Source organism: Cricetulus griseus (genome assembly GCF_003668045.3).
Source record: "Cricetulus griseus strain 17A/GY chromosome 1 unlocalized genomic scaffold, alternate assembly CriGri-PICRH-1.0 chr1_1, whole genome shotgun sequence".
Lineage (NCBI taxonomy): Eukaryota > Metazoa > Chordata > Mammalia > Rodentia > Cricetidae > Cricetulus > Cricetulus griseus.
This window is the reverse complement of record NW_023276807.1, coordinates 167,044,241-167,068,981: the sequence shown is the minus strand read 5'-3', so window position 1 is coordinate 167,068,981 and position 24,741 is coordinate 167,044,241. Positions and strand designations below refer to the sequence as shown.

At 39.0% G+C, this 24,741-nt stretch overlaps 1 protein-coding gene across 7 annotated transcripts in view; it reads left to right on the top strand.

The window, feature by feature from the left end:
* The window catches only part of Cfap20dc (CFAP20 domain containing), a 289,810-nt gene that overhangs the window by 58,458 nt on the left and 206,611 nt on the right, over positions 1-24,741 (top strand). The window lies entirely within an intron of this gene.

Genomic DNA, 24,741 nt, shown 5'->3' with positions numbered 1-24,741 from the left:
TGAGATGGTGTGTCTCTGTGTGTTTTGAGATGCCATCTCACTGTGTGTTGCCAAGGACAGCCTTCAGCTTTCAGTCCTACTTTAGCTTTCTGTATACTGACATTACATGGACCACCGTATGCAGTATGTATTCATATGACACAAATCTCATATTAACAATTATAACAGTCTTCTTATGGCTCTCATATATTTTTCCTGCCTCAAGGAAGCCTTGAGGGTTCAAGCTGGAATGAAGTCTTGCTGTCTCCCATGTGCTTGTTGGGTGCCATAAACAGACCTTTGCTTTTATCATGCATTTATTGAGCATCTGCTGTACGCTAGAAACAGCTCCTGTCTTTTATGATAAAGCAAAGATCCCTGCTCCCACCGAGTTCATGTTCTCTCTCTTTGCATCATGAGTGCCTTGTCCTAAAGCTGCCTCACCATCTCATTCTTAGATTTTACTTGAAAGTGTTGGCTGTAGAAGTCTTTTCATTCAGCTTCCTCAGGACCTTTATTGGGTAGGAACAGCCAGAGGCAGCAGCAGTTGGTATAGTTAACAAAGAGATAGTGTCAGTTAATCCAGTGTGTCTGCTCAATGAGCTGCTTGTGTATTTAGTTTAAGCAAAAGAAATTTTTAAAAGAGCCTTTAGTAACTGAGGGAGATGAAAATGAAATTAGAAAACCTTCATGCTTTTGCAGGTACTGCTTGGGTTTTATTAGGCTCTGCTAGTTTCACATCTCTGCTGATACATAGTGCAGTGAGGATTGACTAATCTTTATCACCATCAGCTACAGTTTATCGTTTAGTCAGTTACATCAGTTCTTCCATTTTCAAGTCAAGTCATGAAAGTAGATAGCAAATGTCTTTAGATTTTGTCCCAGCAAATTGTGCCTTTCATTTCTATGTGACTAGACATGTGACTACTATGAACACACTGTGGCCATTATCTGTTACTTGAATCTTTAATGGGTATACTTGTGGGTTGCTTTGCCGTATATCTGTTGGTTTAGAAATATAAAAAGCAATAATATAAATACAATCAAACTCTAAAAGCAACCTATGACTTGCTATTTGGGAGCATAACTTGTCAATATAGAATCAACATCTGAAGCTCTTCCATAGACTAGGCTGCAGAATACCTATAAACACCAAGCTTTAGCTGCCTAACACATTTGTATGGCAAATATTAATTTTCTTCTTTACTTCTTCAAAAACTGCCAACTGTTTTTCATGGCTCTGCCCATTATATGTTGGAGATGGTGGGGTGGGAAAGAAACTATATTGTTCTAATGCATAAAGTGAGTATGCACCTCAGATGACTGAGAAACATGTTTACAATGTTTCACAGTTTTTAAAGCCTTTGGATTTTTTCCTTTATCTGTATTGCTTTCTCCGTAATTAATCATTTATTCCCCCTCTAATTACTTTTGAAACACTTTAAGAGAAGTCTTTTAATTTGACATATGACTTTAGGAAAAAAAATCAGAACTTTCAGTCTGAAACCACCTATGGCTCCTTACCCTGGGCAAGTGATTTAATTTTCTGAGATCCCAGCTTCTGTGTTTCTTAAAGAAGAAAATGCCTGCTTCATGTGAAGATTACTACCTAATGATTTAAAAAGATGTTTTAAAATGCTAGCCCTTGCCAGGCTTGGTGGCACACACCTTGAATCCCAGCACTCGGGAGGCAGAGGCAGACAGATCTCTGTGAGTTCAAGGCCAGCCTGGTCTCCAGAGTGCCAGGATAGGCTCCAAAGCTACACAGAGAAACCCTATCTCGAAAAACAAAACAAAACAAACAAACAAACAAAATGCTAGCCCTTATTTTAAAATCGTCATGACATTTTAAAATAGTCATGATTTTACAGTAACAATCCTTGGGGGAGGGCAATGGCATAGAAAAATTGCAGCAGTCACTGAGCACATTGGATTCATGTAACAGGAAATAGAATATCAAATCCAGTGTTTTCTCTAGAGTAAGTCTGTGACTTTTTGGTATAGTGACCAGGATGCATATCATTACTTTTCTAAATTCACAATTGTAGCATCAGCAATGGTAGTTCTTGAAGCATGTTACTAAAATGATGGGTTTTAGAGATTTTAATTTGAGTGGTATTTTTAATTAATAAACTGCCTAGCATATAAAAGTTGCTCAACTAATTTCATATTAAAAATATTCATCCATTCTTGTTGGTCAAAGCCATTTTAGTTATGCAATTTAGAAGCAATAATTTTTCCTAGTGACTTTGGTTTAGAAAATGCAGTTGTCATCCTCAGCCAGTGTACTTTATCTCTTAGAAGGGAGGGAAGGAGAGAGTGTCAGCCAGCCAACCCCATGTTAGCATACTTTTAACTTGTCAGGAGTGAAGAGCTGCCTTGGCAAATAAGAAAACCAAGGCCCTGGAAGTCATTTTGCAGCTTAACAGACCTGTACCCCCAACTTAATTCTGTTGGGCTCTGACAGTCCACATGTCTTAACTTCATTATCCTGGCTTTTTGTTGATTAAGTAAAGGAACTTACCACTTAAGCTTGCTGACCTGAGTTCAGTCCCCTAGAGCCTGTGGTAGGAGAAGAGAAATAACTCTGATAAGTTGTCTTCCAACCTCTGAGAGTGAGTATACACATATGCACACCTGTGTGCACATGCACACACATATTAGTTAATTAATTCTATATCTATAAAGATAATGGCCTAGCAAATGCTATTTTAGTACATGTTTGGCATTGTTAAATGTCCAAATTTTGTCTTGTTTCATGGTTTGCCATGCATCACCATTTTTTCTTTCATTTCAAGTCACACTATGGCAGAGTCACTTGGATGTGGATGTAGGATGTGACTCCTACAGTCACATCAGTTACAGTGAACCCAGTCATAGTCAAGAGCATTGGCCTCAGAGATTAGAAAAGTTTTGTTTGTTTGTTTGTTTTTTCTCCAGGGGCTAAAGATCTGAGCATCATGGCCACCACAAACTTCTGCTACCATAGTGTTCCTCTTGGGACCCATAATAACTTAAAGAGGCACTTATTGAACTCTGTGGGTTTTTTAAATTTACTTAAATTCTTTAATTACTACTCATATTTATATATCCATCCCCCCATTCTCTCACCCTCCCATTTTCCCATGATCCCCCCAAACTCCCAAATCCATCCCCCAACTCCTCCCCAGGGATAGTGGGGCCCTCCACCAGGGACCTTCAAAGTCTGTCATATCGTTTGAGGGGAGGGCCTAGGCCCTCCTTGCTGTATCTGGGCTGCAATGGTATCCCCCATAGGGAATGGGCTCCCAAAGTCCATTTGTACTCTAGGATTAAAGACTGGCTCCACTGTTAGAGGTCCCATAGACTGTCTTGGCCACCTAGCTGGCACCCACATTCAGAGAGCTTGGTTCGGTCCAATGCTGTTTCCTCAGCTTTATGACTAGGGTCTCCATGCTCTCACTAGGTCAGATCAACTGTTTCTGCAGGTTCTGCAGCACTGTCTTGGCTCCTTTGCTTATCCCTTCTCCCTCTCCACAATTTGATTTTAGGAGTATGGTTCAGAGCTTAGCTGTGGGTGCCTGTTTCTGCTTTGAACAGCTACTGGATGAAGGCTCTAGGAATGGTTTTCAAGGAAGACACCAATCTCATTATAGGGGACGGCATCAATGGCATTTTCTCCACCACTGCTTGGATTCTTAGTTGGGGTCATCCCTGTGGGTCCCCTAACATTTACCCTGTGCCAGACCTCTCTCCATACCTGTACTGTCTCCCTCTATCAAGGCATCTTCTTTCTTGCCCTCCTCTATTCCTCCCCTGTCTCAGTCCTCTTGTTCTCTTCTTCCCTCCCCGTCTTCCCTTCAAGCCTCCTTCCTCTCCACCCCCGCCCCATGCTCCCAGTTTGTTCAGGGGTTCTTGCCTCCCCTCCCCCTTCCCCTCCCCCCCTGCTTCTTTGAGGGACTATGCAATCTTCTCTTGGGGTCCTCCTTGTTTCCCAGCTCCTCTGGCAGTGTGGATTGTAGACTGTTTTTATAGTAATATCAAACTGTCTTTGAGGACAAAAGTGCCTGAACTAAATACATAAGCCATAATTTACAATGTGTTATATTAACATTTTTTTTTTAATTTCTTGAGTCTCTTCCATGTTTCTGTTTCCCATCCAACAAGCTAACTCTTTGAATTTGGATTTTATGAAAGAAACTAGCCAGGAAAAACAATTTATTTGCGATATATATGTGTGTGTTAGTTTTTAAGACATGAAAATGTTTTTAAATCATGTGTGTGGAGTGAGCAACCAGCAGTCAATAGGGTCAAGGTCTCTTTATTTGGATACACCAGCCAAGCGCAGGCCAAAGTGAGGAGAGGGAGCCGGCAGGAGGGCCAGAAGAAGGGCCAGTCCACATGTCCTCGGTCCCTTAAGAAGCCTTCCTAACTTACTTTAGACTTCCCCTCACCCCGCCCTCAACGGGCGTGTTCGGCACACGTGTCTGGGTTACCTGGGGGCAGGGCTACCATGTCTCCCTACAATTCCCCTTTTAGTCTAAAATAGGATTAAAACTTAATAGTGTAAAACATACAAAATTAACGATCATAAAGGTGAAATATAAGAAGATACAATAATCTGCTATTGCACATCCTAACTATGTCTATTCCAGCTAAGTCTTAAAGTCATCTGAAAGGGGTGCCCAACCTGAACACCTCCTTCCAATCCCAACCCTAAACAATAGGAAGTTCGTTCCTAACTAGGCTTACATTACCCTAATAATAATGGGGAACGGGGGTGTAGCATCTTTTAAGTTACTTCCTGCTGAAATGGGACAATGGTAACCTGTGGGTTCCTATGGGGAAAAAAATGCTAGTACAGGGAAAGTCTCTAGTAAGTTATCTCCAGTCCATGTTAGATGAGATTTGCTTGATTGAAGATCTAGGTTGAGATCCTCAACTTGATTGAAGTCAGTACTCGAGGCTCTGGTCAGAATGTCAGTCAAAACGGAGTAAGTTGGATCCAGTGCGGTCGAAGAGGTATGGCCCAATTCCTTTTCCGGAGCATGCAGGGATTGTTGTCAGGCAGGTCTTCATTGGCTGTATGGGACTCAAACATAAGTGTCATCAGAGAAATGTTTGCTTGCACATGTATGTGTACTGGAAAAGGCAATCCTTGAAAAATGACAATTATGAAAGGCCTTGAAAGAAAGAGCCAAGAAAAGACAAAGACAGTCCTCTGATTCGTTATTTATGTTGTATTATAGCAATTGGTTTCTTGATATAACATAGAAACTTTAAAATTTTGTTAAATAACATGCTTGGACTTAGGGGAGGAAAGCCAAATCCAGTCCTAAATCCAGCATCGATTTAATTGAATAGGCACTAGGAAATGAAGAGAAATAGAGTCATTTGAGAGACAGCTGTAAAGTTTACCGTGTGGCACATTTCTTTTGTTTTATGTTTATAGCTACCTTCTTTCCTTAAGCATCTACTCATGTAGTGTCCTTTGACTTCCGAAGGTGGGGTTTCCTGTGAGGATAAAAACAAAGCATTTCCCATCCTTTGGGAGGCTTTTATTTAGTTCATGAGATATATCTCAGTAAATACCTATCAGTCATCCTTGTCGAGAGGGTAGTCTTTTTCAACTCGAATCTTGATCGATATTGATAGTATCCAAAGATTTTCTTCTCCTGTGGAAACAAATGCAAAACCCCTAACCCAACGTAACACATGTCCAGGTTTTCTATACCTAGGTCAGTACATCTTTGAAGTACATTGGTTGATTTAGTTCAGCAGTTCTTTCCGTAGTCCAGTGTCTTTCTGAGGCTGTTTGTCCTTCGTCATTAGCATTAAGAAAGTTTAGTGTCAATAAAGCATTATGTAACCTGTGTTTGGGGGGTTTTGACTTACCAGCTTGCCTATGGAGTATCTCCTTAAGTGTCCTGTTAGACCTCTCAACAACTGCTTGTCCTGTAAGATTGTGTGGTATACCTGTGACATGCTTAATGTTATAATATTTGAAGAATTGTTCCTATTTATGGAGACATATGCTGGAGCATTGTCAGTTTTTATCTGTGCGGGTATGCCCATAACTGCCATCATCTCTAGTAGGTGTGTAATAATGAAATCAGCTTTTTCAGAGTTGAGAGCAGTAGCCCATTGGAAACCTGAGAATGTGTCAATGGTATGATATACATATTTCAAATTTCCAAATTCTGTAAAGTGAAAGACATCCATTTGCCAGATCTCATTCCTCCAAATGCTTTTAGGATTACAGCCTGCTGGCAGCAGAGTTTGGTTATAAAAGGAACAAGTAGGACAGTGTCTCACTATCTCCTTGGCTTGTTGCCAGGTGATAGAGAAGTCCTTCTTTAAACCCTTGCTATTTACATGATGCTTTTTATGAAATTCTGAGGCTTCTAGCACAGTGCCAATTAATAAACAATCAATCTCATCATTGCCTTGTGCCAGTGGGCCTGGCAGACCCGCATGGGATCTGATATGCGTAATGTACAGTGGATTACTTCTGTTTCTGATTGTTTCCTGTAATTGTAAGAACAACAAGGTTAGTTCAGTATTATCATTGACGAATTCTGTAGTCTCTATGTGTAAGACAACTCTCTCTGCATATTGGGAATCAGTAACTATATTAAGAGGTTCTATAAAATCCATAAGCATCATGAGAATTGCATATAATTCTGCCTTCTGTATAGATGTGTACGGACTTTGAACTATTTTACTTACCTCACCTGCTTTATAACCAGCCTTACCTGATTTGTTAGTGTCAGTGTAGAAGGTAAGAACTCCAGAAATGGGAGTTTGTCTTACAATGTGTGGAAGAATCCAGACTGTCTTTTTTATTAATTTAATTCTGTAGGTTTTGGAATAGTTGTTACTAATTGTTCCCAGAAAGTCGGTAAGAGCTATCTGCCAATATTCATTATCCTTCCATAAGGAGGAAATTTCCTCATTAGTTAAAGGTACTATAATTTCTGTTGGATCTTTTCCAGTCAGCTGATGAAGTCTCAGTTTGCCCTTTAAAATCAAATCAGAAATCTTTTTTATATATGTCTTTAACTTTTTATTCTGCTTATGTGGCAGAAATATCCATTCCAATATAGTGTCTTTTCTATGTATAAGAATTTCAGAAGGGTATTCTCTGGATGGCAAGATAACCAGAATGCAGTCTAAATCAAGGTTTATCAGATCTACATGCACATCCAATATTCTGTTTTTTACCCATTGTAACTCTTTTTCTGCCTCAGCACATAATATTTGTGGACTGTTTAAGTCCTAATCACCTTTTAGCACCATCTTTAAATGTTTTAAGTCAATGTCCTTTTACATCAATAATCGTCTGTAGTTGAGAAATTTCTCCTAGTAGCTTCTGAAGATTGTTAAGAGTTTGATAACAGTCCCTTCTAATTTGTACCTTTTGAGGTCTGATTCTTTGTAAGTCTGTATTATATCCTAAATAGTTAATAGAATCTCCTCTTTCTAACTTTTTTGGGGCAATTTGTAAACCCCATCTAAGCAGAACTTCCTTCACCATTTCAAACATACATTCCAAAGTTTCCTTATTAGAATCCGATAAAAAAATATCATCCATATAATGATAAACAAGAGATTGTGGAAATTTTTTACTAATTATTTCCAAAGGTTGTTGTACAAAGTATTGATACAAAGTAGGACTATTTAGCATCCCCTGAGGTAAAACCTTCTACTGGTATCTCCAAACTAGCTGTGAGTTATTAGGAGTTGGCACTGTAAATGGAAATTTCTCTCTGTCACTTTTTTTTAATGGTATAGTGAAAAAGCAATCTTTCAGGTCAATTATTATGATCGGCCATCCTTTAGGTATTAAGGAAGGCAGTGGCATTCTAGGCTGTAGAGAGCACATAGGCTGAATTACCTTATTTATGCCTCTCAAGTCTGTCAGCATTCTCCAGTTACCTGACTTCTTCTTCTTGATAACAAATACAGGAGAATTCCAAGGGCTGGTAGATTGCCCTATGTGACCAGCCTCTACCTGTTCCTGTACTAACTTTTCTAGAGCCTCTAGATTTTTAGAGGTCAAAGGCCATTGCCTATTCATCTGTAAGCAATTTTAATGGCAGGGCCTTTTGTTCCTCTGAAGGCCTATCATTTGTATTTAGTGTCTGTACAGCCTGGATAGTTGGTAACCATTTTCCATGGCTTCTTACCCGATTCTTTCTACTATCCAGCGATTTTCTAGAATTCGTATCAGACATTGGAGGGATGTTAATTTGAGTATTCCATTGCTGTAAGAGATCATGACCCCATAAATTTATAGCTATATCTGCCACGTAAGGTTTCAGTCTTCCTTTCTGTCCTTCCCATCCAATGCAGACCACCGAGTTAACACTCCCTCAAACTCTAGATAGAGTTCCAATTCCTAAAAATTGTACATTTGCCTCTTTAAGAGGTCACTTCTGGGGCCAGGACTTATGGGTAATAATAGTGATGTCAGCCCCAGTGTCTACTAATCCCTTAATAGCTCTACCATTAATTTTTATTATTAACTGAGGCCTAGAATCATTTATAGAAGCTTGCCAAAATATGTGTTTCTTATTTTTATCAGTCACATGTGATTCTTTATCATTATTTAAACTACCATCTAGAGCATTATTATTTTCCACAATAGGCAAGGAACTATTTGTCCTGTGAGAAATTGTCTCCCACTTCATGGGGTGCCACGTGTGGAGTGAGCAAGCAGCAGTCAATAGGGTCAAGGTCTCTTTATTCGGATACACCAGCCAAGCACAGGCCAAATCGAGGAGGAGGGAGTGGCAGAAGGGTCAGAAGAAGGGATGGTCCACATGTCCACGGTCCCTTAAGAAGCCTTCCTGACGTCACCTTAGACTTCCCCTCACCACACCCTCAACGGGCGTGTTCGGCACACGTGTCCGGGTTACCTGGGGGGTGGGGCTACCATGTCTCCCTACACATGTGGAATTAATAAAACAATTGTTTTTTTTACTTTTTTTTTGGTTTTTTGAGACAGGGTTTCTCTGTGTAGCTTTGGAGCCTATCCTGGCACTTGCTCTGGAGACAAGGCTGGCCTCAAACTCACAGTGATCTGCCTTGCCTCTGCCCCCTGAGTGCTGGACTTAAAGGCATGTGCCACCAACACCCGGCCTCTTTTTATACTTTAATTTAAATTCATTATTCTTCATTATTCCTCCTCATCAATTGGCCTTGTCTCCATTTAACTTCATAAAAGGTTTCCTTTTATGGTTGAAGATCTAGTCAGAACTCTCAGTTTTACTTCAAAACTGGGGTATTTTCCTTGTATTACTCACTTAAGCCCCATCTAAGTGGCTCCTGTGCTGTGGTTCATAAACTCTTCCCACAGGCCTCTCTTCCTAGAGAGGTACATGGCCACAGCACATTCTGTTCATATCAGCCTACATGGCCTCCAGGTGGCTGCCCACTCTTCTGACTCCATTTCTGTCAGTTTAAGTTTCTCAGCGTCCCCTGATTGCTCTCTGCTTCTCCTGGAGCCCCAAGCATCCCCACTGTTTCAGGCTTTAACAGGCCAGTCTCCCTTCACTCCATCACCAGCATTCCTAAATGTCCTTTCTGCCAAGCACCACAGTCCCCTCACCTTGGTGATGACTGTATTTCCAGATGGTATCATCATGTCATTGCTCCCTCAATTTAAAAAAGTAACATGAGTGTGTGCGCACTTACCATTTATTATCCTCTCTTACTCTAGCTGTACTATATTGGTTTTTGAACCTTTCTCCCACACCATTGTGCAAACTGGCCAACGGAATTTAGCAATTTAGGTCAAAAAAAGGCAAAGACAGAAAGTTCAAGTTACTTTTCTACACAAAATTTCTAAGTTGAATCTTTATATTTCTGGTGTTTCACATACCAAATACAATTAGATGTAAGCCCCAGAATCCTATTAAGATCTATTAAGACCTTTCTGAATTAGCTCTAGCAGTTACTAAAAACAACCCAATGAGAGAGGCCTTTTATTTTTATTATTTTTACTTAGATTTTTTGAGACAGAGTTTCTCTCTGGTTTTGGAGGCTGTCCTGGAACTAGCGCTTGTAGACCAGGCTGGTCTCGAACTTACAGAGATCAGCCTGCCTCTACCTCCTGAGTGCTGGGATTAAAGGTGTGTGCCACTAATGCCCAGCTGAGAGGCCTTTTAAATGTGTACAGTTTGTATATCTCAGACCAGGTACCATCATAGTTGTAGTGCCTCCTGGCTTAAAACTATAGCGTTCACCCTTTCCTCCTCCTATGTAATAAGCCTTGTGGACAATAGTCACTGGAAATGCCTATCTTATTTCCTTTGTTCACACTGACACTATTTCATTCTAGCATAAGTCCCTCTATCTGGTGTGGAGCAACCTTCTCATGACATCTCTGAACCATCCAGGCTGAAGGAGCAGCCATCTTTCTGGCACAGCTCTCAGTTTATACTGGGATGGGATCTTTGGGAGCTTTTCAGAGAAACCCTTGGTCCTGTCTGACCAGTGCCTTAAACTGTGTTATCCAAATAGCACTGGAGCAAATGCCAACCTGTGGGTTGCACCTAGACTCTGACATGCTCATCAATGTTGGAGGACAGAATGTTCCTATTATCCTAACCTCAGCTTCTGTGGAAACATTCTTGCTTCATCACCTCTCTCTACTCTATTTTTTCTTTCTGAGGCAGAAGCCAGATCTTGTAGGAAATCTATCAGGACATCACTAGTGAGAGAGTTACCTATTTTTTCCTTTTTCCTTTACCATTTTCCATTCCATTTCCATTTTATGTTATTACCATAAAATGACTGAAGGTATACAGGTACTCAAAATATTATGTGACTAGACTTCCTTTCTCCCAAGCCTTGGGGTTTCAGTATATCTTTAAAAGAATTCATTATGGGCTAGAAAGATGGTTTAGTTAGTGAAGTGATTTCCAGACAAACTTGAGGACCTTAATTTGACCCACAACACCCACACAAAAATCAGATGTTGTCGCTCATGTCTGTAGTCCCAAGACTTTGACAGAAGAGACATTAGGATCCCTGGGGCTCAATGCCCAGCCAGTCTAGCCAGTTGGTGAGTTCTGGGCATAGTGAGAGACTGTGTCCCCCAAAACGGTGATGAATAATTAAGGAACACATCCAACATCAATCTCTGGCCTCTAAGTGTACACACATACACACTCACATGGTCACAAAAAGAACTCTTTAACCTCCACTTGCCTGGTACTTGGGTCATTGGTATCATATCTCACTTCATGAAGATATAAAGTATGGGAATTCCTTACAGTGCCTGTCAGCCTGGGAACATTAAAGGCTGCCAAAGAGATAAACCTGGCATAAATTATAGCACCATCTTTCGGAAGCTCAGCATCTAGGAACATTGTCCCTCAGTTCTGATATGGAGACAGTAATGCCTCTCTCACTAAATTGTCATTAGGATTCACATTTCAAGATAATATATGAAAAAGTCAGCACATTCAACAGCCAGACTCCTTAGTTCACATCCAAGGCCACTGCCAATTGTCTGTGAACATTGTGCTTCAGTTGTTCTTATTGAGATGGTAGAGATGATGATGATGATGATGATGAAGATGATGATGAATTTCACAAAGCTTTTGAGAGGATTGAGTATGTTAGTACAAGTATTAGGTACATAATAAAATTTAATCAGACTGAGCTATTATATACAACAAAATAACATATGAGAGTGCCTAAGATCATAGAAGAATGCTGTTTAAAGTAGCTATCCCAATGAGATAAAGAGTTTGGGCCATAGTATAATACCAAACGTTTCTCCTTTGAAAACTTGTTAGAAAAAAAAAATGTGCTTGGTGACAAAATTGATTTACATTCTGGTGCTAGCTTCTTGTTGCCTATATAAACCAATAGTAAACACTTTCAGACCAACTTTTTGCTGTTGTTTTCTTTGGCCTAGGATAGAGTAGGCAGTGAATAAATATATATATATAGCCTAGCCTAAAAACTTATTTAAGATGTTATTAAGATTTTTGTTTTTTTTTCTTGTTGTTGTTGTTTGGTTGTTGGTTTTTGTATAAATAACTAAGAAAAGATTTTAGTAAGAAATTTATTTGCATAAATAAGTTTAAAAATGATACTTACTGCTCAGCAAATAAAACAAAATCTGGTGTTACTTAGAAAAGAACTAATGTAAGTAAATATGCTTTGATTCATTAATGTCTAACAATTTAACATAAAAATAATAATTCTGTTACTCTAGATTGTCCAGAGCAACAGAATTTTGTGTGTATGTTGTGTATTTATTATATGGCTTTGTCTTATGAACTTGCAGGGTACAGTGATGGAGACAGAGAAGTTCTATAAGCCATATAAAGCAAGCTGGAGTGCCTGGAGGACTCATGATGTAGCTCAGACTGAAAGACCTAGGAACTAGGAAGACATCATTAGAAGCTTTAGTTCAAATCTTGACTCCAAGTTTCAAAAGAGAAGACTAATGCCCCACCAAAAATCAGGCAGTGAGCAAATTCTATCCTATTCTACTCCCATAGATCTGGCTGAGGCCAGTCACATTTGGGAGGCAATCTGTTATACTCAGCCTGCCTGTCCCAAACCAACTTTCATCTACATTCCTAGAGTAAATGTTTAACTGAGTCTGTGTCACTCCGTCAGCATGATGCAGAAAAGCAGTGATTATAGTCGTTGTAGATAATGGAAGTTTGCCTTGAAGATGAACTTTAGATATTATTGTTTTAATTTAAATTTCTTATTTTGAGAATTACACACTTGAGTAGTATATTTAGAACATTGTCCTCCCTCTCCATGCTGCAGCTCTTCCATTGTCTCTTCTATTCCTTCTCACATTCAAGACCTCTTCTTTAATTATTAGTTACCTATATATGTATACATACTTGCATACAAAATCTACTGAATGGATTCATTTAGTGTTGCTGATAACCTATCAGGCAGCTCCTCCCCAGAGCAAATCGATTCTCTCTCTCTCAGCAACCTTAGATTGCCTATAGTTCTTCATATAGGAATGAGACCTTATGAAATTTCCCTTATCTGTGTTGGCATGTTCATTAGTGTTGTCACTATGAAGGTCTTATTTAAGCATCCATAGTGTTGAAGTTTCCTGGGAACTATCTATCATGTCTAGAAGACAATGTTTAGCAACTTATCTTGCATGGCCCTTACAATCTTTCCATCTCCTCTCTCATGATTTTCCTTAAATGTAGGGGTTGCATTATAGGTTAGGTTATAGGTTATATGGGTTATATGCCCAACTAGTTTGGGCATCCCTTTATTTTTACCATTTGTTGGTCTGTGATAGTCTCTATTATTGTAAAAAGAAGCTTCTTTGAAAGGGGGTAAGAGCTACTATGCTTGCTCTTACTCAAGAGTAGATGGATGAGCATTTTGAATGCAGCTAGATTATGCTGGTTTAGGAAAATGCCAATAGTAGATTCCCCTAATGTTTCCTATTCAAGATCATGTAGCCTAATTTTAGATATGTTCTAATTACTTCTTTTAAATAAAATTTTCATTTTAATTCTAGAATAATGTTTTGATGGGAAATTATTGACAATACTTTCTGCTGAATTACAGTTGAAAACATGTAGTTTGGTGTAGTTGTTTGGGAAATTTTTTAGGTGCAGATGAATTTGCAGTCTAAAAAATAAATTTGGTGGATGGGGAAAACCTCTCTCGTGTAATGGCACAGAAGAAGGCAGGCTGCTTTGTGCAACTATACTATATCTACTAATATTCTTAGAGTGGCCTCACAATAGTGAAGGTAGTCACTCTTTGTCAATCCAGCAAAAAGAGATTGAGGTTGTGCAGCCAGAAGGGTCTGGGAGCATAGAGGAAAATGTTTCACAATCAAAAAGAGACCATTTAGAAATGCAAAAGAAAATGGAGATGCTTGGAGTGTGGATTGGATTCCTTCACAGCAGGAAAGGCATCCTGTCACCTTTCATGGTACCAGAGCTCCACCTGCTGCACAAGAAAGGAGAAGAGGCAGAGCTGCCGGCCATGAAGGACCTTTCACACCCCATGATTCCTGCTTAATTTTTTATCTTTTGGTCCTTGACTTAAAGTCATTGAAGCTGTTCTCATTCTTCGCTTCCACTCATCCCTTCTCTTCTCTTCTTGATAATTTATGTTATCATTACAAAACTGACAATTCAAAAAAAAATAATTAGAAAGTATATTGCTGGTTTGTTGAGGTGTCTAGAAATGCATATACATAAAATGTAATTTAGATATATAGTTTACCTGGATAAAATGTGTACGGCAAAGACTGGAGAAGGGAGAAGGCCATGTTGCAGCAGAGAACAGCTGTAGCTTTAAATACTTGAATTCACTGGGCAGTGGTGGTGCACTCCTTTAATCCCAGTACTCGGGAGGCAGAGGCAGGTGGATCTCTGTGAATTCGAGACCAACCTGGTCTACATAGCTACACAGAGAAGTGCTGTCTCAAAAAGACAAGCCAAAAAAAAAAAAGTTAAATACATGAATTCTCTGACACTAATTTCCTTGATATCTTGGGCAAGTTACTTAACTTTATTTGTGTGTTGCAGTTTATTTGAAAAACAAAAACAAAAAACACCTGAGGATAATGACACTGGTTTTCCTCTGCCTCATAGAATTCTTATCAGATGAATGTCCCCACTTTATCCAGCCTCAGCCATCCATAATAAAGCTCAGAAGCTGGAAAGCACACCATCAGTGACCTATTTATGAGCAGACACCTATACACCTGGGTTTGTCCATGTTTCTTCTTGCCATACACAATTTTGTTTTTAAGGAAAGGTAGAAAAAGGAAAGATGAGGGAAGCAAATACTTGAAAAACTAGAGATGTGCCAGAAGTCCAGTAGCATTCTTAGCCCAGAACTAGAGGTAATGAAGTCTAGATATCAGTCTGTCACATTCCTGGGATCCGGCTTCAGAGATATAGAGGCTTTAGCAATTGTATTCTGAATCATGGTCAGAATGTACATACATACATACATACATACATACATACATACATACATACATACATACATTTGTGAATGTGAGTATATGTATGTATGTATGTATGTATGCCATGTGTGTTCAGATGCCTTCAGCGGTCAGAAGAGAGCATCAGATCCCTTAATCTGAAGTTTAAGTGGATTGTATTTAATCCACTTAAATTTAATTTACCCATTATGGGTGTAAGGAACCAAACTTCGGTTCTCTGAAAGAGCAACCAATGCTTCTAATGTTTGAGCCATCGCTCCAGCCCAGAGAGCTCCTTTACAATAAGTTTACACTGTACTTATAGGGGAGTGTGTCCTGTATACCATGCCCAACAAGATGGAACCTGTTATACCATGGTAACTAGGGTTTTCTTTTATGGCTTCTTAATCTCATTAAGAGCACTTAGAATCTAGATGGAAAGGAAGCTTAAGGAAAGTTTTACTAGTGCCTGAGGAAAAAAATGTGAGCAAGCTGTAAATTTTAGTAGCTATGGGGAGGAGGAAGTGGGGGATGAGGAAGAGATTAAGACATGCTGTGTGTAAGCACTCACATGGCAGAAGGGTAGAATGCTAGGTTCAGTGAAATAATACAAGAGACCAGAATGTCCCGGAAAGCAAAATCTCTCCATTTGTATTTTACTAGGGAGAAAACAGGTTAAAAGAATATTCATTATAGGAAAGCAAAATCCAAAGTCAGAGTTACTGCAGAGAGAGTAAGGAGTGCACAGAAAGTACACACACACACACACACACACACACACACACAGAGAAGAGAGAGAGAGAGAGAGAGAGAGAGAGAGAGAGAGAGAGAGAGAGAGAGAGAAAGAGAGAGAGGAGTGCACAGAAAGCTCACATACATGCACAGAGAGTAAGGAGTGCACAGAAAGCTCACACACACACATGCACAGAGAGTAAGGAGTGCACAGAAAGCTCACACACACACATGCACAGACAGTAAAGAGTGCACAGAAAGCTCACACACACACATGCACACACAGTAAGGAGTGCACAGAAAGCTCTCACACACACATGCACACACAGTAAGGAGTGCAAGGAAAGCTCTCTTTTGGAAGAATGCCTAGGGAGACCATAGAAGGAGAAACATTTGAACTGTGACCCACAGTCAGAGAGATGTCAAAGAATCTGAGAAGAGCATCCTAGGCAAGTGAGAGCTGTCCCTTACGCCATGCAGGGCTTCATTCCAGGCATTCCCAAGAGTCCTGTGTAGTGCTAGATGCAGTGCCCCTACTCCAGCTGAGGCTTAGAGCACTCAGAAAGATGTGACACTTTTTGTCCACATACAGAATCCCAACTGCAGTTCACTAATCGTTGTTGGCAAGAAGTGCAGTCACCAAAGAGTTCTGCTGCACCTCACATCTCCATGGCAGAGATCCTCTCTGGCAACAGAGACATTTAAAGACATTTCTACCATGATTTACTTTGCCAATACATATTGCTGTCTCTTAGGAGTTGTTAATTTTCTTCATCAACTATCTCATCCTCCCAGGACGTCTCTGCAGGAGCTGTTCACGGACGCGGTTCTGCTTTCAAGGCATTGTCAGCACATAGAATGCATTCCTTGTACTCTTGGCTTTATTACATGCTATTATTCAATGACACAGGCCCCTCTCAGCCATCTGGGAATTCTTCTTTATACAAATTACTTTCATTTACTGGGATTTACTTTATTCATGGGATTATCTAATTTTGAAAGTGCCTCCTTTGTCGGAGGTCATAGTCCTTACCTTTTCTGCTGAATCCTGTGCTTCTATCCTGTGCTTTGCTAACAATAGATAAACAAATGGCTTATTCTTTATTCATAGCCAAATGAGGTTATTGATGGTAAGCATTAACTTTTAAAATGCTTTTCTTGGCCAGAAAAAATTTGCTGCTATTTATGTTTACATAAACCATAAAAATTAATTTGCTTCCACTGTTGAAAAAAATAATTACTTGTGAAATGTAAAATAAGTTTTTTTTATTTTGTTGACAGTCACATGCAACTGAAAGATTCCCACCACAAGTTCATTTTTATAGATTCATCATGGAATGGAAATTTATATTTCACAATTTTATGTTTCTTGTGTAAAGTGGAAATATTTAGAAAAGTTTATTATTGAATCTTGAAAACTTGGTCATGAACTTGTGGTGTCCCCATTGCCTACTTCAGCAATTCTGAATACTTCTTAAAGACAGGAAATGAGGATTGCTGTATCTAGCAAAACTCTAGGAAGGATTTAAAATGTAATCATCATTAGCAAATTCTAAAAATGGCATGTTCTTCCTTAGTACATTAACTTCCTTGCTGTACTGTTATGTATTTTCTTTCTCTGTGTATGAGATATACCACTCTTCCTACTATAGAGCTAAAGCTAGTTATGAAAGAGTGACCTTGATTCCTTGTGACTTAGGCATCATCAACTACATTTTTCAGATGGTTCTCATTTCTTTAAGAGTAAATCTATAGGACTGGCATGATGGCTTAGGGTGTAAAGGTGCATATACATACAAGAACAAATAAATGTAAACAGAAACAGTATATCTGCAGAAGAAAAAAATCACAATGTAAATTTCTGTTTCTGATTCTAGTCGTGAAAAACTTTAAAATGTCTGCTGAAGTTTTATCCATATTTCCTTTATTTATAATTTACACTTATTTTACAATCAGTCTTGTTAATATATAATATACTAATTTTATCTTTTGCTATGTTAGTTGTGAAAGATGGTTGTAAAATATAAATAATGTAATTAGTTTATGATGAGTATTCTCTAGAAGTTTTACTATAACCCTTGACATAAATATCCCAACACATGGAATTATAGTGAAGATGTTCTCTTGGGAAATTATTGTTATTTTTCTTTCAGGCTTATTTACAGTATAATTTTAAAATCTTATTAAAATGGCAAGTATTTTTAAATTATAAAAATATAATTTAATAAAAGAAACTAAAGATTAGAAATAATGAGGGTATAGAAATATCATCTTGACTAATTAAACTGCTGTAACAAATTTCCATCAGTTGAGATGAGAGCATGATTTGACATATGTCACTTCATTAGGAAACACTAGAAATTCATGTTACCATTCTCCATGTCCTAATTATGGAAACATGTACCAGTCTGGGGCCCTGAGTTATTAGAATAGTAGATTCTCCATTTTCTTCCATAGCATGTGAAGTATAAACAAGAAATAACATTTGAGATTACATTGAGCTGAGGTTTGTTAGTTATTATCATTGTAATCTAAACCATTGTCACACAAAATTTCTCAAAATGTGACTCAGCTAATTGATTTTTTTTCTGCATTTGAATTTATCATGTTTTCATTTTAATTTAATTTCTTGGCTTTCATTATAGAAATTTTCATATTAAATACCATTCCATTGGAGAGACAACCCCTGTAGGTTCTTACATTTGATGAGGTTTTGTTTAGATTTTTGATGATCACTGTACACTGAGGTTTTTTTTTTCCTTTTTTCGTATTTTTTATATTTTTAATTTTAATTAGAAAGATTATTATTTTACATGTTAATCCCAGGTCCCTCTCCCTCCCTTCCTCCCAGCCGCCCCCCCCCCCAAATACCCTACCTAACCCATACTCTATCTGCTCCCCAGGGAGGATGAGTCCTTCCATAGCGGGGGGTCTTCAAAGTCCGTCATATCCTTTGGAATAGGGCCTAGGCCAACCCCCTTGTGTCTAGGCTTAGGGAGCATCCCTTCATGTGGTATGGGCTCCCAGAGTCCATTCCTATGCTAGGGATAAGTACTGATCCACAAGGGGCCCCATAGATTTTCAAGGTGTACTCACTGACACCTACATTCATGGGTCTGATACACTGAGTTTTATAAAGACATTTTTAGACAAGCAAACCAGGTACTTTGATCATACCCATCCCTCTCTTCTAAGACCACTCCTCTCCCAGTGTTCCCCTTTCTTTCTCCACAGTTTTGCTTTTACATGTCATACCATGCTTCTGTGTGTTTATGTGGCTACATAAAACCTAGAATTCACAAATGAGAGAAAACCTGTAATATTAAATTTTTTGAGCCTGCCTTATTTTGCTTAATATGATACTCTCCATTTGCATCCATTTTTTGTGCAAACAAATAATTTTACCCCTTTTATGGCTGAATAAAACTCTGCTATGTAGAGTGGGTATCACGTTTTCTTTGGTATCTGATGGTATCAGGTATCCATCATCTGTCTGTGGATACCTAGACTGGTTCTATAAGTAAGCTATTGTGAATAGGGCTGCAGTAAAAATCGATACAGAAGGATCTCTGTGGTGTGCTGATTTGGGCTGTCTCAGAAATATAACCACAGATATGGTAGTACCTCCATATTGATTTTCTTTATTTTCCTTTTTTTATTAGAAAGAAAATTATTTTACATGTCAATCCCAGGTCCCTCTCCCTCCCCTCCTCCCCTGCCCCCCCCAACTAATGCCCTACCTATTCCATACCCTTTCTGCTCCCCAGGGAGGGTGAGGCCTTCCACAGGGGATCTTCAAAGACTGTCATATTCTTTGGGATAGGTCCTAGGCCAACCCCCTTGTGTCTAGGCTCAGGGAATATCCATATTGATTTTCATGCTGCCTGATTTATAGTTCTAAACAGCAGCTTATAAAGGTCCACCCCACAATTCTCCCCAGCATCTGTTGTTATTTGTTTTCTTGAATTCAAGAGTTCATTCATGTACTCTGGTTTCATTGAACATTCTTATAATCATTCCTTTAACCTCTTTGTCTAGGATTTTATCTTAGTTGTTTTTATTGGATCAATTACTGTGGAATTGGTCATTTTCAGTGGGGTGATGCAGCCCTGATTTTTCATGTTTTGTGTGTTTCTCCATTGTGATTTGTAGGTTAGGAGATTAGTTCTTCAGTTGGATTTTTAAAATATTTATTTGTGTATATCTCTTGCATGTGGGGGGAGTGCCATGTGTTGTAGTCAGAGAACATGTATGAAGTCAGAGAACAACTTGTGGGAATGACTTCTCTCCTACTACCATGTGGGTTCCAGAAATAGAACTCACATCCTCATGCTTGACAACAGCTACCTTTACCAATGAGCCATCGCACCAGCCCTTAATTTCTTTGTAACCACCATTTTGTTTCAGTTTAAATAATTGCAACACTTAAATAGGACTAGGATATATATCTATATATATCATATATATATGATGTAAAAGAGGAATTAGTTCTATTTCCTATCTTTGTGGAGGTTATGAAGAATGGTACATTCATAGGCTATAGTATAGAACAATAGAAGTCAAAAAGGAAAAATTAGTACCTGCTACTACAAAGCAAAACTACAGAGCAAACATGGATCTTATTTTTGTCTTATATTAGACCTATATGATAGAAAGGGGATAATTCTAAAGAGTGTTATACGACAAGTAAATACCCACAAAAGATAAGGAAGACATTTAAGGATAGGGCAGAGGGAAAATAAGTGTAAAGGTCACTGTCTACCGTAAAACATTGGCTTGACTCGAAAAAAAATAGCAGGTAGAAGCAGTGGTGGTTTAATCTAAACAGAAATTTTCTGTTTGTTCTTTAGGCAGTGGATTCATTCTTTTTACAAATTAGGAACACGATGTTTTGTTTTTCTGCTATCTTAGCTTGTTGAGAAAAAGGAAAACTGGGAATGGTAAGTTGAGGCTGTACAGTCAGGCAGGGAATGATGGATTTTGAATAGCAAGAGAGGTGAAGAGTAAGACCTCAGCCTCTCAGAGAACATTTTCAGAGGTAATACAAACAAAGATAAGGAAAAGGTACAAGGAACCAGAAAAGGTGTGGGGGAAGGGCCACCATTCCAAGCACCTTACCAAGTCTCATTAACTCATAGGACTCTGTAAGTGTGGTCATTGATGAGTGAGAACACAGGTTAAGAGTAATTCAGAACAGCCTAGCATCATATCTGAGGAGTCCCATCCCAGGGCTGTCCAAAGTTTGAATTTGTATGGATGTGGAGTTTTTGTTTGTTGTTGTTCTTGCTGTTGTCTTAAGTTTCTAATTCTTTTTTCTTTGGAATTCTACCTTGCATTATAGTTTTATAAAGTGAAATGATGAGCAATTCAAGAGTCCCTAAATAACTATAATTTGAAATTTCAAATTACTTCTCAACTATAAGCTAATTAAATTTTCAAGGCTAGTCCCACAAAAGTTGAAAATGCTTTTGTTTCTCTCTCCATGCAGTGAGGCTGCATCTGTCTTCACCATGTGTTGAGTTTGCCCCATTGTGTTTACACAGTCCATTGATGTTGATGTATGCTTGGACTAGGCAATAGGAAAAAGGCTACTGTCCATCCCCAAACTCTCCATTAAAATGCATTGAGAAGCTGTACTAATCTGTCTTAAATTCATAGGTCAGTGACAGTGACTCTGGGATTTTCTTATGTACAGTGGTACTGTCCACTTTTTTAAAGAAAGGAAGCTAAAGACAGTTACTGATGGCTTACTGCAAGTGGCATTCTTTTAGGCTCTTCAAAAAGGATGGGAGTATATAAGTAGGGAAGATCTAACCCTGACAGGACAGAATATCATCACAATTGTGTTCTGACAAAGGCATCCCTCCTTTCCTCAACCAGGTCAACTCACATGCTTTTCCCATCCTTAATCTCAAGACATTAATAAAAAGTCAAAGAATCATGGGCACTCAATAACAGTGTTGAGAAATAGCCTGGGGACACCCATGACATCATGCCTCACAGATGTTAGATTAAAATAAAAGTCGACGAAAGGGTATATCAAAGTGCTTTGGAGGCATATGCTCTAGTCAGATCACCTGCCTGGGTTCCAGTGCTATTTCTAGTACTCAGTGCCTATGTGATCCACATCTAGTGCCTCAGATTCCTAACCTATAGGAGTAATAATGCATCCCCCATAGGTTTTAATAGTAAATGATATTGATAAAGCATGTGGCAAAGGGAAAGCCTGATACTTTTGTTTTACTGATATTTCCTGTGAACAAACCTTTAATAAAGTAGTTTTTCTGGCATGTATTTGTAATGGCCAGAGCAGGCTGGTCATAAACCCACCAGTTGCTGCCCTGCCCTACAGATAGCATCATAGACAATTTCATGTCACTAGGTAGTTCTGGAAAGAATTGTGTAAACACATTATCTGGATGAGTCCTTTTGCATTGCCTGCAGCAGCATGAGCCCAGTGCCTGTGGTCAGACATTTCCCAGATGGTGCTTATTGGGCTTTAGCACCTCATTGGCTCAGACTCTCTCATCTCATTTGCACATGGGTACCCTTCACATGCTCATCCCAGTAACTTCTAGGATAGCCTTTCTTTAAGTCCTGAGGGTTACTTGGCTGAGGAGAAAGCTAGCTCAGGAACAGGAATTAGCATGTTCTAGACTCAGTGGTGAGAGGCCTGTGGAGCGTACACATTCAGCTAGCCTAGGCACAGAGTATTGTACTACATGTTGTGCTTTCAACCAGGGCAATGACAGATGAGTATGCAATGCCTCAAAGCTGCCACACTTCCTCATGGATGCTCCTGGAAGACTGCCAGTGAATCATAACAGCCTTGGAGTTCTTTTTAACAGAGCCCTCCAGACGTTCATTCCCAGTCATTTGATGCTGGAGCTTGGGTTAATGGAGCTCTCCAGACCATCACTCCCAGTCACTTGATGCTAGAACTTGATTTAGTGGAGGCCCCAGACCATCACTTCCAGACATTTGATGCTGGAACTTTGGATGGAACCTGTTTGCTGTCCAGGATTATGAGCTTTAAAAAGAGTTTTCTTCAAATGGATTTTTTTCTATTATTGATTTTCCAGAAAAGAAAAACTTGAGGACAAGATATTAAATCTCACCTTTGTGAAGGCATTCCTCTAGGGAGCAAATATATTATAACTCAGAATATCAGGCATCTCAAGAAGGCCTTTGAGTCAGTTGATAGTTGACTTTTTTCACAAATGCCTGAAATGCTACCACTTAGGAAGGGATCAATAGACTTTAGATACCAGGCAGGAAGTAGGTTGATACTCTCACACAGAAGTTCTGAGCCTGGATATCAGCCTTGTCAGATTGAGAGCAGCCTTTTTCTGTGCAAATCTGAATTAGCAAAAGGAGTTGAATTCTTAGGAGCTTTGTATTTGTTTAAACATGTGCATACATATTCAGTTCTCAAAGTTCTGGAATTTGAACAAAACTGATAAGTCTCATTGTTACACTGAAGTACCAAAGGTGTTTAACTTACAAAGAGTTTACAGACATGTTCTAGCCTACCTCCAAACCCTTTCTTCTTGGGTGTCAGGAATTGTGTCATGCAGAAGTTACTGTATGTGGCATCATTTTACTCTAGAAAAGCATTTGTCTCAGCTATTTAATTTATCTTCCTAAACATTGAGTGTAACCTCTCACACATTCACATGTGTGTTCCAAGCTGAGAAAGTAATAGAGAAATTTGGTTATTTGAGTGCATCAAAGATCGGTTAGCGATTGGGCTGCAGTTGTTTTTATCCAGAGGAGCTATGATGCCATCCTGTGTAGTAGCAGTGACACCAGTGCCTTTACAGCTACATTTCTTCTTGCCCTCCATTTTTCTTGCTCCTCCATGTTAATTCCTCATCTACTTTCACCTACTTCCAGAGTTGAGGTATTTCCTTGGCATCCCCTTTCCTGCCAACACACAACATTCATCTGAACTTTGTTCATGCTTAGATGTGGAACATAGTTTGTAGTATGGACTTAAGTGGAGTTGCCCATTTATGATCATCTTTAAAAATAGGCAGTATACAAATGAAGACAGTGTATGCTTCTTATTAAAGGGCTGACTACAAAAGTAAGGAGCCCTGACTGTTCAGTTTTCCTCAGCATTGTCCCTGCTTCTTAAGAAAGTGCTGTGAGATTCAGGATCCTATGGTGCTACCCCTCTCAGAGGAGTGAGAGATGAACTTGGGAGTTCCAATATAGCCGTGTGGAACTGTTGTTGCCATTATATGTAGACTGTACTTCGCAGGGCCAGCCCCCTCATGTGAAACTTGCTCCTGCAGTGAAGTGTTCCTATACTCCAGAGTACTTCCTGTCCCTTTGTTCTCTTTCCTCAATTAAAAAAAAATGATGTCAAAATGAATAATATTCTAGCATCAGGACCATCACAGACCCAAACAAGTAGTGTTATGTTATTGCCACAGGAATAACATTAAGAGAAATGGAGCACAAGGCTTGCCTTCAGATGATCTAGTTACTCAGTTTTAGAGTACCAGGCCACACTAGACATTTTCCTTTTAGGTGAACAAAAAATAGAGCACCCATCAATGCAAATCTTTGCATAAAGGCATAAGTGTTTTCTTAGATAAAATCATGCTATGTAGAAAAAATAAAGATTGAGTAAGTTTTCTTAAGTGCTGCTTTAGAATTATATAGATTATTATATTTCTTTAAATAAATGGTCTCCATGTTGCAATTCTGATACATGATCTGGCAGCATTATTCAGGTGCGCAGTAAGTTCACTGCGCACTTACTGAATAACAGGCATTTGCTGTACAGATTGTCACTGCCCTAGTACCCTGGAAGAGAAAATAGAAAAGCAAGTAAATAAAGTAGCATGATAAATAAAGATGGTGACAAGTGCTCAGAAGAAAACAAAGACTAACTGGAAAGGTAGTTCTTAGATAATTCTTAATTGTGAAGATTTACATTAAGATTGAGGGGACGCCAAGCATGATAACATACTTGTGATCATAGCACTTGGGAGATGGAGGCAGGAAGGTCAGGAATGCAATGTATCCTTGGCTACATAGTGAATTCCAGGTTAGGCTCTCTCTATGAGACCCTGTCACAA